This window comes from Canis lupus, chromosome 3 (assembly GCF_011100685.1).
Source record: "Canis lupus familiaris isolate Mischka breed German Shepherd chromosome 3, alternate assembly UU_Cfam_GSD_1.0, whole genome shotgun sequence".
Taxonomy (NCBI): domain Eukaryota; kingdom Metazoa; phylum Chordata; class Mammalia; order Carnivora; family Canidae; genus Canis; species Canis lupus.
Window position 1 is genome coordinate 45,970,392 of NC_049224.1, and position 13,020 is coordinate 45,983,411.

Consider the following 13,020-nt stretch of genomic DNA (forward strand, 5'->3'; position numbering starts at 1 on the left):
TGTCTGGAACATTTGTGTGCGTTGCAGGCTATTTAACAGCATCTCTGGCCTCTACAAACTAGATGGCCACAGTAGCCTCTTCCCCTCTGGTGCAAGTCATAATATTTCGATGTGTCTTCAGGCATTGCCAAATGTCCCTTGGAGGGTGAAATTGCCCCCAGTTGAGAACCATGGGTGTCACATACAATTCAGAGTTTATAAATGCTTATGAAGATATTTTCATTAGTAAATAAAGGAGAACAAAGATAAAACATTTACATTAATGTAAATATTTAATAAAATAAATACCCAAACAAACCTAAGATAAAAAGAAAGAAGAAACTAATAAAGAAAAAGATAAAAATACTGATGAAACAAATAGAGTGAATATTGATTCCCCCAGAAAATCTAGAGTTGTTTTTTTATACTTGAAAATTATTGACAAATATAACTTCAAAACTAGAACAAAAAAGCCTAGCAAATACATAAAGAATATGAAATATATAAAAAATAGTGTTAAAAGAAAATATGCATAAATTTATGTCAAAATACTTAAAATTATCAGTGAAAGAAAATTCCTTATAAGAAAATAGATACCAAACTAAGAGAAAGCTAAACATATAAGATTTAAAAATCACTAAAAATAACCTCATAAAAAGAGACTAGGCTACAAAATATTCTAAGTGAATTTTTGAAACTTAAAAAAAAGCTGAGTCATACACCACACAATCTCTTAAAGTAGAGAAGAATATGAAAAATTAATTTATTTTTCAGAGTTCTTAACTATTTGCATTTTAGGAAAACCTCCCTCTCAAAAAAGGAAGAAAATTTATATCTCTATCCCAACCAACAGCCATCATCACTATTAAAATATTAGAGAAATTCCCAGTGTTACCACTACTAATAATTATTATTTTGTCAGTACAATACTATAAGCAATATAAACCAGAGGTAAAATGACTGAAGAAGGTGAAGATATATACATAGTAGAGTACTTCCATAGCTGGAAAAGTGAGAAACATCTGCTACTAGAGAAATATTGAGGACAGCTTCTAAAATAGGAGAAAAGAAAATAATCCTCCATATCACCATTTTAACACAACATTGTTTTGAGATATGATTAGCCAGCACAATAAGAAAGGATAAAGGGATTAAGATTGGAAAGAAAAACAAGAATCTGATTGTTTTGCAGTTGATATGGTCTATATAGAATCTTAAAATTTCAACAAATTATTAGAAGTAATTTGAATTTAGTAAAATGACTAGATATCCAGAACTAATTTCAATTCTCTTCACTAACAAGTAACTAGAAAGTAGTTTTTAAAAATACAGCATTTGATATAGAAGCCAAAATTATAAAATACCAAGTCATAAATCTAACAAAAATGGGTAAGATTATACAAAGAACATTTTAAAACTTCAGTGAAGAGACGCCTGGGTGGCTCAGCGGTTAAGTGTCTGTCTTCCGCTCAGGGCGTGATTCCTGGAGTCCTGGGATCGCGTCCCACGTTGGGCTCCTTGCATGGATATGTCTCTGCCCCTCTCACTGCGTCTCTCATGAATAAATAAATACAATCTTAAAAAAAAATTCAGTGAAATTCATTAAATAAATGGAGAAGTTGCACATATTCATGAAAAGAAAAAATATCTTTCAGAGATCAAATCTCCTCAAATTGATCAATTTTTTTGATGCAATCCCAATCAAATTTCCAATAGACTTCTTCAGGAAATTTGACAAGTTCCTTCAAAATTTTATATGAAAAACAAGGGATTGTTTACCACCAATATTTTCTGAGGGAGAAAAGGTGAGAGAGTTGTCCCCTATCAGATATTAAAACATATGAAAAATATATTCTATAGCTATGTTAGAGCTATAAAACATATTGTAGAGCTATAGCAATTAAGAGAAATTGACCAGTGGAGTAAATATTAAACCAGAATAGCCCATGCATACAAAGAATTTTAATATGTAATAGAAATATATGTCAGATCATTGAGAATAGAGGCTGTTAGTCAAGAAAAATGAAAATAAAAATAGAAGATGCTTTCAATACTATATTTTAAGAGGTTAAAACTCTTATAAATTGTTAAGAAAAAGGAAGTTCAGTAGAAAAATAGGCAGAAGACATGAGGGACATTTCACAGAAAAGAAAATCTGTATGTCCAGCAAACACATGACAAAACCCTCTACATCACAGCATCAACATCATTAATCAGGGAGGTATAAACACCAATTATGATAGTTGTTGACAATTATTCATATCGTAATAATTAAGAATTCTTAATAATACCAAGAGTTGGAGAGGATGTGACTCAATGTAATCTTGGACTTTGCTCTTGGTAGTGTAAACTGCTATGACAAACTCGGGAAATAATTTGGCATTATCTTATAAAGTTGAATACTTACCCCAGATTTTCCTCACTAAGGTACAGACAAAACAGAAACTTTTGCATATATGTACAAGAATGCTTACTGCATCACTTTAGTCATCCAGAAACAATGTAAGGGTTCATCAACAAGCAAATGGATAAAAACATTGAGGTATAGTTACACAAAGAATTGCAGAGAGGATAAATGAAGTGAAATAAAATGCAATGGAACACAGCCACACTTAATATTATGAATGACTCTTGGTATAATTTAAGTGAAAATTCCAGAAGACTACTTACAGACCGATACATTCCTTTTATAAAGTTTAAACCCAGCAAAATCCCACAATATGTTATTCATTGACATGTACATATGTCAGTGTGTGTGTGGTGGCTGCCTTGCTCTCTCTGGGAAGAGCTGTATCTCTTCATCAGTGTCTCTCATTTCTTCTGATCAGCAGAGATCACTTTCAGCTCCCCTCGGATGTCACCAGCTTTCAGTGAAGCACCTGTAAGTAGTCAGTGAAGATGCAACAAGAATTGGGGGATGGGGGCAAACCTGTTATGAGGCTAATGCACTGTGGAATTCTAATCTGTCATGCCAGCCCACTTAGAGCCATTAAAAGACCATTAAACTTAAACTGGTTTCTCCTTACTCTTTTCTATGGCCTGTCCTCATTCTCCTGAGCTCCACCAGGGATGACAGCAGCTGTTGGTCTATTGTAATCCATCAAGGGATCTTTGCCTTAGAATTAATTTAACTTTCTTTGTGTTCTTGTTTCTCTGATGTTTTTAAAATAAACTATGATTTTGTAGTCTATCCAGTTTATTTTGCTTGTTGTGGTGAGAGTAATGAACTCTTTCAATTCTCTACAACCTCAGCCTTGATGGCACAACATTTTAAAGCTACAAATCATTGAAAACTATCAACTGTTGTCATGTGTTATTCTTATTTTTGTAACTTTGTCATTCATTTTTTATTTTTTTCAATATATATTGATTTATTAATTTATACATCTTTAGAATCATTCCTTGAGGTTTTCTATTATGCTTAGAAAGACCTTTCTTAGTTTGGGATTACTTACAAAAAACATCTTCTCATGTTTTCTAATAGTACTTTAATGCATTTATTTTTAGTGTAAAATCTTTGGTCCATCTGGAGTTTATTTTGGTGTTGGAAATAAAGTAGGAATACAATTTTATTTTTTTTTCCAGATGGCTACTAAGTTGTCCTAACTCCATTTATGGACAAAGAATATGAACAGAGTTTTACATATAAGTAATTTTTAAACATACGAAAAGATATTCAACTACAGTCACAATTTAACAAACTGAAAATAATAATGTAGTTAAATGTTATTTGGCACTCTACACCTAAATTAAGTGTGCAGATATCTCCCAATCCAACAATATTATTTCTGGGAGATTAGGTTATCACATTTATTTATAAATACTCAACTACATGGATATTCATTGGTACTTTGTAAGAAAATAAGACAAAAAAAGTACAACCATGTAAATGCCCTTTAAGATGAATTGGTATAAAAATTTTTGTACATCCACAGTAAAGACTGTGAAGCATTTACAAAGATATAGATTACACGTTAATGTTAAAGTATGATATTTAAGACATATTATTAAACTTAAATCAAAATGCTTTTATGTATGTACCATACACTATCACTTCACCAAAAAGGAACACATATACACATACACATACACGCAAACATATGAGCACTTGCAAGTTTATATGCATAGACTTCTCAGAAAGGCTTGTCACAAGATTCGGTGTGGAACAAGGTGAGTCTGGAAGTAGGAAGAAATCTCCTCTAGTTATTTGAAAGTAAGGAGTATTTTTCCAAATGTGATTTCAAGAATATTGTTGGGGCACCACCAAATTGAGAAAAGTGACTAGTCAACTTTGTGAATACAAAGGCCCACTTGTAAAGTCTTGTGATACTCACAAGTTCTGCTGGTGGTTTTGTAAACTGAAGCCAAACGAAGAGCAGAACATTGGACTTAAAGCTTAACTTGAAACTGAAATGCATTGTTTACTTAGTACAAATTTGCTGAATGCAAAAAGAGAAAAATTCAGTTTCCAATACTTCTTTCCTCCATCACTGCCATTACAAACAGAACACCCCCACAGGCTCATTTTCTCAGCCACTGATTTTCACACTGGGATTGGTGGAGAGCCAGGCTTTCCTCATACAGGTTTCAGATGCTGCCCTGAGAAGTGTGTGTGTGTCTGGGGGTGGGTAGGGGCCAAGGGTGCTTCCCACTTCCCTCCCCTGCTTAACCAGCACAGTTTCGCTATTGTCTTCTGTTACTAATAGGGATGAGGGGGATTCTAAATAATTTTTCTTTTTAAGAAATAAATCTTCAGTCAACTAAAGAAAGGTATCAAAGCATATTCTTCTCTGTTACTGCTTCAATAGACATGATGCAATTAACAATGAAACAGCTTCATAAACTTCATGAACTTAAAACCCTGGAAGTTTAGGGCTAGGAAAGACCATACAGAAAATGTAGTCCTGTCCTCTCATTTCATAAAATAGAAGGACAGTGAAGTCACAGAGATGAAAGGATATGTCCAAGGTCACACTGTAATTACTGGTGGCAGATTCAGGACTAGGGAGCCAGCCTCTCAAATTGGTAAATGATTAACCAGCCTCTCAATATTGACATTTGACAAGGGATTTGGATCAACATTTTGCTGTTGTGGCTGTAAGTTACTCATGTGACCAAGCTCCCCAATTCCTCTCTTTGGTAAATATTTACTTTTCAGTTCAAATTTTTTTAAGATTTCCACCAATCAAATTCTGCCCAAGAAAGACAACTGCTCCCACTGGTTGTCACCTTTGACAGTCATGTATAAACCTAAACCTAGTCAAAGACAAAGCAACTCATCCAAACGGGAAAATGCATCTTTAGAATAGGTCTGAAGGTAAAAGCCTTGTGATCATTGTATCTATCTATGCATTTGTATTATCATTTCATAAGGCAAAACAGAAGGTGGCAAAAGCCTACTGCCATCCCCTAGTTTTTGATGGAACATATTCATCAAAAAAGCATCCAGTCCCCTGAGCTTGCAGCCATATGCTACAGGAAAATGTCACCAGTTAAAGATGTATTCATTTGCTGTTTTGAAAACTCTGTTTGATATTCATGCATTCCAAGTGTTTTGACCTAGATTTCTGTAGAGGCATTAGATCCAGTCTTGTGCAGGCAGCTAGACAGCTGTTGCTTATGTAGTCAAAGGAAGAATCTAAAGTTAAAAAAAGAGAGAGAATGAAAAAATGAAAACATTTATTAATGGGTGCCAACATTTTGCACAGCCAATATGTTTAATACTAGATGAACTAATATAAGCATATGGGGATGCATTTGTTGCAAAGCTTTAAAGAAAAGAACAAAGAAAAAAGTTGGAAGTAGCTAAAGTTCAAGGGGAATGGAATTTGCACTTTCTTCTGTAAATGAAAGCTTGGTGAAATGGCAACATACTTTAATTATAAGCAAGTGGCTAATGTCATAGCATTTAAGATATTTTAAGAGGAGATATATGATGTTTCATGCTCTGTGCACATCTTAGATAAACCTAAATTCTACATATCACAGCATATTCTTGAAATCTTTTTGGATATCAATCTTGTTCTTAGCCAGAGTTGTCTTTTTTTTTTTTTTTTTTTTGATGCTTATAAGGTCTAGTGAGTTCAGTTGTGAATTCATGTTAAATAATTTAATAATAATGGTAGTAATAAATACGAATACTGATTCATCCTCAGTTCTATATTCTTCCAGCAAGGAGAGCAAAAAGGTTATGTTACTCATCTAAATATTTCCATATCGCATGTCTACAAGTTATACTGAAGTTATTCATCAACATCTTCTCCCCACCTCAGTAGGATAATAGTAGTCAGTTGAGTTATAATGCAGAATCATTTAGTGACACACTCCCAGACTCTGTTCCTCTACCTCTTAGTGACAGTGTTGTCAAATACATATTTATGTAGCAACTAGAAGTGTGAATCCATTTATCTGCCCAACTGCAAATGGCTATTGAAGAGCCAGTAAGAACAGACACTGTGTTAGATTCCAGGACCATAGAGATGAAAGGCAAAGTCTTTGTCTTTTAGTGGGCTAGAGATTAATAGGTAATTACTTCTCAGATGTACAAAATGATTTTGTCCAATCAAGTCCCTAAAAGAGTTTCATTCAGCTGAAGTGTGGATTTATTGGAAGCACAGTGAGAGATCTGGAAAATCAGTACGCCATGCAGAATTACTCTGAGTACCTAGGTTCTAACAGAGGAACACAGCATTTAGACTGACCACAAACCATGTTTTCCTAATCACTATTTATTGCTGGCTTCCCAATTTCCAGTAGGGGAAATGGACTGAAACTCTCCCTTTCACACACAGGTATGTGTTAATTCAGTAAACACTTATGCGAGTGTGTACACTGTAGTAGACATTGGAAAACTAAGATGGTCACCTAAAGTCCTTGCCATTAAGATGCTTGGAGTTCAAAAGTAATGATAAGTACTTACACACCTGATTATAATACAAAGTAATAAACAATGCTTGAGATTTATGCAATGCCATTGAGTTGCAGAGTCGAGAATGATTTACGGCTGGGGAGGTAATTTATGGAATGGGTCATAAAGGATGTTTATAACAACCATTTAGAAACTTGGGAATTGACATTTCAGGCAGGAATAATGAAATGTGTGTGGAGATACAGGCCAGAATATGTTAGGTAAATGCTGGAATTGAGAAACCCGAAAATAATACAACCATGTCTTTGAAGCCTCTGTAGATGTAATAGCTTCCTTACTTCTTCATAGGGGCAATCTTACTTTCCAGAAGAATCTTCTTAGTAACTTAAATAAATACTTTGGTAAACTTATTGGGTAACTGGCAAAATCCTCAGGATATGGATACTTAAGAAAAAACTTGTGCAAATCAGTATCCTAGAATAATGAAAATCAAATGTCTGATTGTGGGGGATGATGAAACAAGAGAATGGAAGGAAGAGAGAGAGAGAGAACCATGAGATAATAAAAAGTGACTGACATTGAGAACTTATTTGAGATTGGGAATGTTCCATATGCCTCATACACAATAATTATAATGAATAATTAATTCATTTTTCACAACAACTCTGAGATGAAAATTACTGTGCTCCCACTTTAAGAGAGAAAACCGAGGCACAGAGAGATTAAGTAATTTGTCCAAGGTCACATAGGAAGTGGGAATGCAAGAATTCTGGCCCCATGGGTGCCTGGGTGGCTCAGAGAGCTTAAGTGTCTGACTTTTTCGGCTCAGGTCATGATCTCAGGGTTATGGGATTGAGCCCTGCATCAGGCTCTGTGCACAGCATGGAAACTGCTTGTCTTTCTCCTTCTGTTCCTCTTCCTGTCTCTCTCTCTCATAAATAAATAAATAAATAAATAAATAAATAAATAAATAAATAAATAAAATCTTTTAAAAAAAAATTATGAATTCTGGTTCCAGAGTCAGTACTTTTAACGTTTCTGCTCCACTGCCTAAGAAAGCTATGAGGTACATGGTGGACCTCTGCCCAGGTCAAAACTTCAGTAAGTCCTGGTGAAGTAGGTGTTTAGTGGAACAACCTGAGGAGCTAAGGTTATCAGCTAGATTGGCTGAGAGGCAAATAAGTAGAGTCAAACAAGGAAACATAGCAACATGTCCATGGTGGTCTTCATTTGGGATACCCTATACTCATGGGACTGAGAGAAGGAGACAATTTGGACTTTCCATTCTAAACAACTCTATCTCCACTTTGCAAAATACACACTATCAAGCAGAGGTAAAATAGACCATTTTCAAAAGTGGATCCTCCAGATTTTTTAATAATTGGGAAGCCACATAAATCCCTCTGTGAAGTAGTCAATGTTATTTATAAGGTGCAAACTAATCAGTGAATGCATTTCAATTCAACAGACTGATTAGTATATTTGAGATACACAGTATCATAGCTAAGAAGACTCATGGTGCATTGATCAGCCCTGCTGTGTACTGACACATGTTGTATGTACTGTATCTAATGGGACCAGAAAGGGCTCCTGCTATACTAGGCCCCATGGGGATCCACAGGGGAAGTTTTCATCAAATAGAAGCAAAACTGTCATTTGAGCTCTTGCCTGACATAGGTATAAGGACATTTGATGCTGACCCACAGAGATAACATAATGAATGGGTATAACTTCCTTTGAATCTGAAGAAAAGATAAAGAATCTACTTTTTCTTCACCATAACTTGGAGTTCAGCAGTAAGGCAGAGCAGAAACTGAGCCCCAGATTGGGTTGGTTAGCAAAGGACATTGGGAAATGGAATCGTAACCCAGTGATTATCACAGAGTTGATTTGTGGTGAGCCCCTTGCAGATGAGAAGCTAGAATCAGGCAAAGTTCAAGGTTTTAAAATTGGCATATATTGATTACTCTGCCAAAGTGTATTAAAATCCACCAAATAATCGTGACAATCAACTTCCTTCAGTTGGAAGGAGGGGGTTCATATAAAAAAATACACACAAGTAATAAAGTTGAATTTAAAAGACATAAGAATTACATGATTAAAATCATACATAAGACTTGATATAAATTTTGTTTTTATGGTAAGATGCATAAAGGACATCCCCACACCCTCCTTACCTCCCTGCTTCCTAGAGAACAAGGTCGGTTTCCTCTGCTGTTAGAAGAATTAGTAGAAAAGATTTAGATGATCCTGTGAAGAATATTTGCTTTCTGCAAGGACTGAGTATGTAAATACTGAGAGAGGATCTGGGGAAGTAAATGGTAGAAATGATGAGGGAAGAGCTGCTTCTCTAACAGATATTTTAAATTTTATTTTTAATTTTTTAAAAAGACTATTTGAGGAGAGAGAGAGCAAGCATGACAAAGAGGAGGGGTAGAGGGAAAGGGAGAAGCAGATTCCCCGCTGTGCAGGGAGCCTGGCTCTGGCTCAATCCCAGGACCCCAAGATCATTACCTGAGCCTAAGGCAGACACTTAACCAGCTGAGCCATCCAGGTGGCCCTCCATCTGATTTTAAATACTTCCAGAGCTGGTGGCCTTCTTAGTACTTCACCATGTTATGAAGGAGACCTGCTAAGTTTATTATTGCCAGTAAAGGATCAGCTTTTGATTAGAAAATGAAAGGTCCCTGTCCTCCAAATCACAATTTTTCAAGGATATAATTAACAAAGTCCAAATCCTTCTGCAATAAATGTTAAAATCCTTACCTATTACCAATACTATAGATTAAAAGGTTTTCTTCCTTAGTGCGAGTGACTGTGTTAATTTTATTAAAATCCCTCCACCAATTATAATTAGAGTAAAATGAGAATATATTTGTTTTAGCAGGTCAATTATATGTGGTATTATTTTCAGTTCAGCAAGTGTTGATTGATGACTTGCCATCTGCCCACCGTGATTAAGTAGCAGTACCTGTGGTGTGTGTATGTATATGTGCACATGTGTCTGTATGTGTATACACCTGTAACATACACACACCATATGGATTTTTTAAGGTAAGAATAGAAGAGTATACTTGATTATCATTGGACCAATTTTTAATGAAAACATTCCTTGGTTGTTTTTTCTTCCTTAAGAAGTCAACAGAGTTTTTTGGAGCAATGTATATCCTGAGGTCCCTTGCTTTTGGGTTTCACAGTCTCAATAAATGTGGCCATGAGGAAGCAACATTCAACTAAACTCATGCCACCCCATGTTTTACAAAATATTTTAATGCCATAGATTCATGCTTGTCTCAACACTCATTAGGGACATTCTCAGAATAGACTAGCTTCTACTCTGGCAACAACTACTTAGGCATCCATATGTAGCCTACTGGAAAGTCACAGAGATAAAACCCTGTACACAGTAAGGATGTTTGGAGCCATGCAACAGAGAAGATGAGTTGTCGATGTATATTCACTCTTCACGGTTACATGTGTACACATGGGAGGCAACTTTGCGTAATTAGGATTGCAGATCCGACAGTTTCCCTATGAGCTGCCACATTAGGTTAAGAACTGAGGATTACAGAAGACCAAATGTTTCTGTTTCAGCTCCAGAGGATTAATTTATATTTTCCTCTTTTTTAAACTTGGCAAAGGAAGACATATAAATGTGAAAACAGAGAGTAACTAAAGAATTGCAACCAATGCATCTTGGTTAGTCATCATAAAAGTAACAACCTCTATATAGCCTGTTTAAGACATTTGAGAAATGGACCTGGTTGGGTGTTGTTCCATTTCTAACCGGAAGTGATTTCCCAAGGAGCTTTTAGATTGTGACTCTCTTACCCCATGAGCCCAGATTACTGTATCAGAGGGGCTATGGGAAACAGTGAATATATTTTTTCATTAGTATCATCCCTATCTCTAGCCATAAAGCTGCATTTCCTAATGTGCTCCAATTTAAAACTACATGCAGCTAGCTGTATTACAGCCAGTTTGAACAGATGGATTTAAGACAGTCAGAGTCAAATATATTTCTTTTTGGAATTTGGCTGCTTCAGTCACTCATGTTACTGTTACAGAGGGAGTTGCATTACTGAAGCTGTCAGATGTTTACTCTTTTGCAAAGCTTTGTCGTAGGGTTCCCTTATTCCACTTGTAAGTAGAATTATTGAAAGGATGAACCTACAAGAGAATTAAAACATTCTCAGGTATGTATCTTTTTCTCTTGAGTAACTGGTACAGAGGTGTGTCTCTTGGCCAGGCAGGAGGTTGGCATAACCTCAGAGACATTCCAGCAGATCTAATGGGATCAATGGGGAATCCAGAAATAAGAATATGCAGAGTTCTGGAAGGTCTGACAGTTGAGATGGAGGTAAGTCCAGTCAGAGAGGAACTGGGCTACAGAGATAGTAAGTGGAGGGCATGGTCCCTGGACCAGTAAGTAACTGCAATATCAAGACAAGTCTCCAGAAAACTGTAAAGGGTATTAAGATAAAGAATTAAATATGAGGAGAAAAGAAGAGGAAGCCTTTGCTAGAGCTGAGAAGAAAAGGTAAACAGGATTGAGGAATGAGTTAATACCAGATAGAGTCAACTTGGCCGAATGGAAAAAGTTACAGGGACCTAAACTCCAAAAGGACTTATGTTAACTGAATCTGGTGCCAATGAGACTCTTTAACAAATGCTAAATATTTATTCACATAGCATTAGAGCTAATTTACTTGGAATTATTTGCTATCATTATTTGGATGTAATGGTACATCTTATAAAAGCATTAAATTCTGAAATCTATATAAAGGGTGAAAACCATCTCTTATAAGGAACACAGTTCAGAGAGTCTCACAAATCTCCCATAATCAATTTACAGAGGAGTTCTTATGCATATGATGCTTGAGAATACTGGTTAGACTATAGAAAGGAATAAAAGGAAAAGTCTATATGCAATACTAAGATGTTCAAGTCATCCTTCTTATACTAGAAAATACTAGCAAATCTCTCTTGACAATTAGGTGATGCGGGAAGAGTTCCAGTGTGGTGTCTGGCCTGCCTGCAAGATTATGTTATTCATATTTTACTATCAAGTTTCTATGACTTGAACATGTGTACAGAGATTGACATTTTGTTGTACAAGTTAAATAAGAAAATAAAGTAGTGTCTTACAAGGATTCAAAAGACAGAAGTCTACAGGAAACCAAAATACTAGGTTATAGTTCCAATACAATGTAATATATAGTTGTAGCAGTTTCTTTCTTTTAAAAAATAAGGTAGAAATAGTCCAGGAACCTTCAGCTGAATACATTGTGTACATTAGTTAGCTTAATCCTATGTGTAACCCTGAATGTTAGACATTTTTATGTATATTTTAGACATGAAAGAAGCAAAACTCAGAAATATGAAGTAACTTCCAAGTCCATACAAATAAACCCATGATTTTTGAAATGTCCTGTCTGCCTCTGTAGACATTTCACTTAATTTGCAAATGTAATTCGATGTTAATAATTTACATTTTTAGAAGAGCTTCCATAATGACCTCAGAAAATATCCCCCAAACTCTTCTATCCAATTTATGCAGGAAAGGTCAAGTTGGATGAGTAACAACCATACCCTTTTTGGATTTTATCCCCCAACTTGCAAGGTCTAAATCAGCAGAGAAGTCATGAATTGCTGGGGACCCACGAGATCAAATAGTCTAAACATCCATCTGTCTTTCTCAAATAATAATAATGATTAAAAATTAAATGAGGCAAGGTTATTTCTCAAGGACATGACTTACAAACCCTCTTAATTTCATTTAGCTAATTAATGTAAGAAGGAATGAAACTTCCCATTTTTAGCTGCTCACCATGTCAAACTGCTTCCAGACAAAATCATTGAAAACCAAATTCAGTGACCAAAAAAATAATCAATACTGTGTTAAGTGAAATTCTTCTCTTCCTTGTAAAAAACAAACAGGAAATCGGGAACTATTTAGTGATTTTATTTGAATATTGGAGGATTAGATTCAACTTTCTGACTGCTGTTGAGTTCGCAGTGTGTATGGTGTGTGTGTGTGTGTGTGTGTGTGTGTGTGTGTGATTTTATTTTGTTTTTTGTTTGCTTGGTTGCTTGTTAAGTTTTTTTGCGTCTACTTTTCAGCTAAGCCCTGCCCATATGGATAAATCTATCTTATTTTCAAGAATATGGTT

The 13,020-nt window shown here is 35.4% G+C and overlaps 1 long non-coding RNA gene across 3 annotated transcripts in view; it reads right to left on the minus strand.

The window, feature by feature from the left end:
* Positions 1–1,559: 1,559 nt before the first annotated feature.
* Positions 1,560–13,020, minus strand: part of LOC111095207 — a 28,197-nt gene continuing 16,736 nt past the window's right edge. For 2 of the 3 annotated variants that reach the window (XR_005357014.1, XR_005357013.1), the window contains exon 3: positions 1,561–5,617. This is a non-coding gene — a long non-coding RNA (uncharacterized LOC111095207). Of the gene's footprint in view, positions 5,618–13,020 lie in introns of all 3 variants that reach the window. The other variant, XR_005357015.1, reaches the window with a different exon arrangement.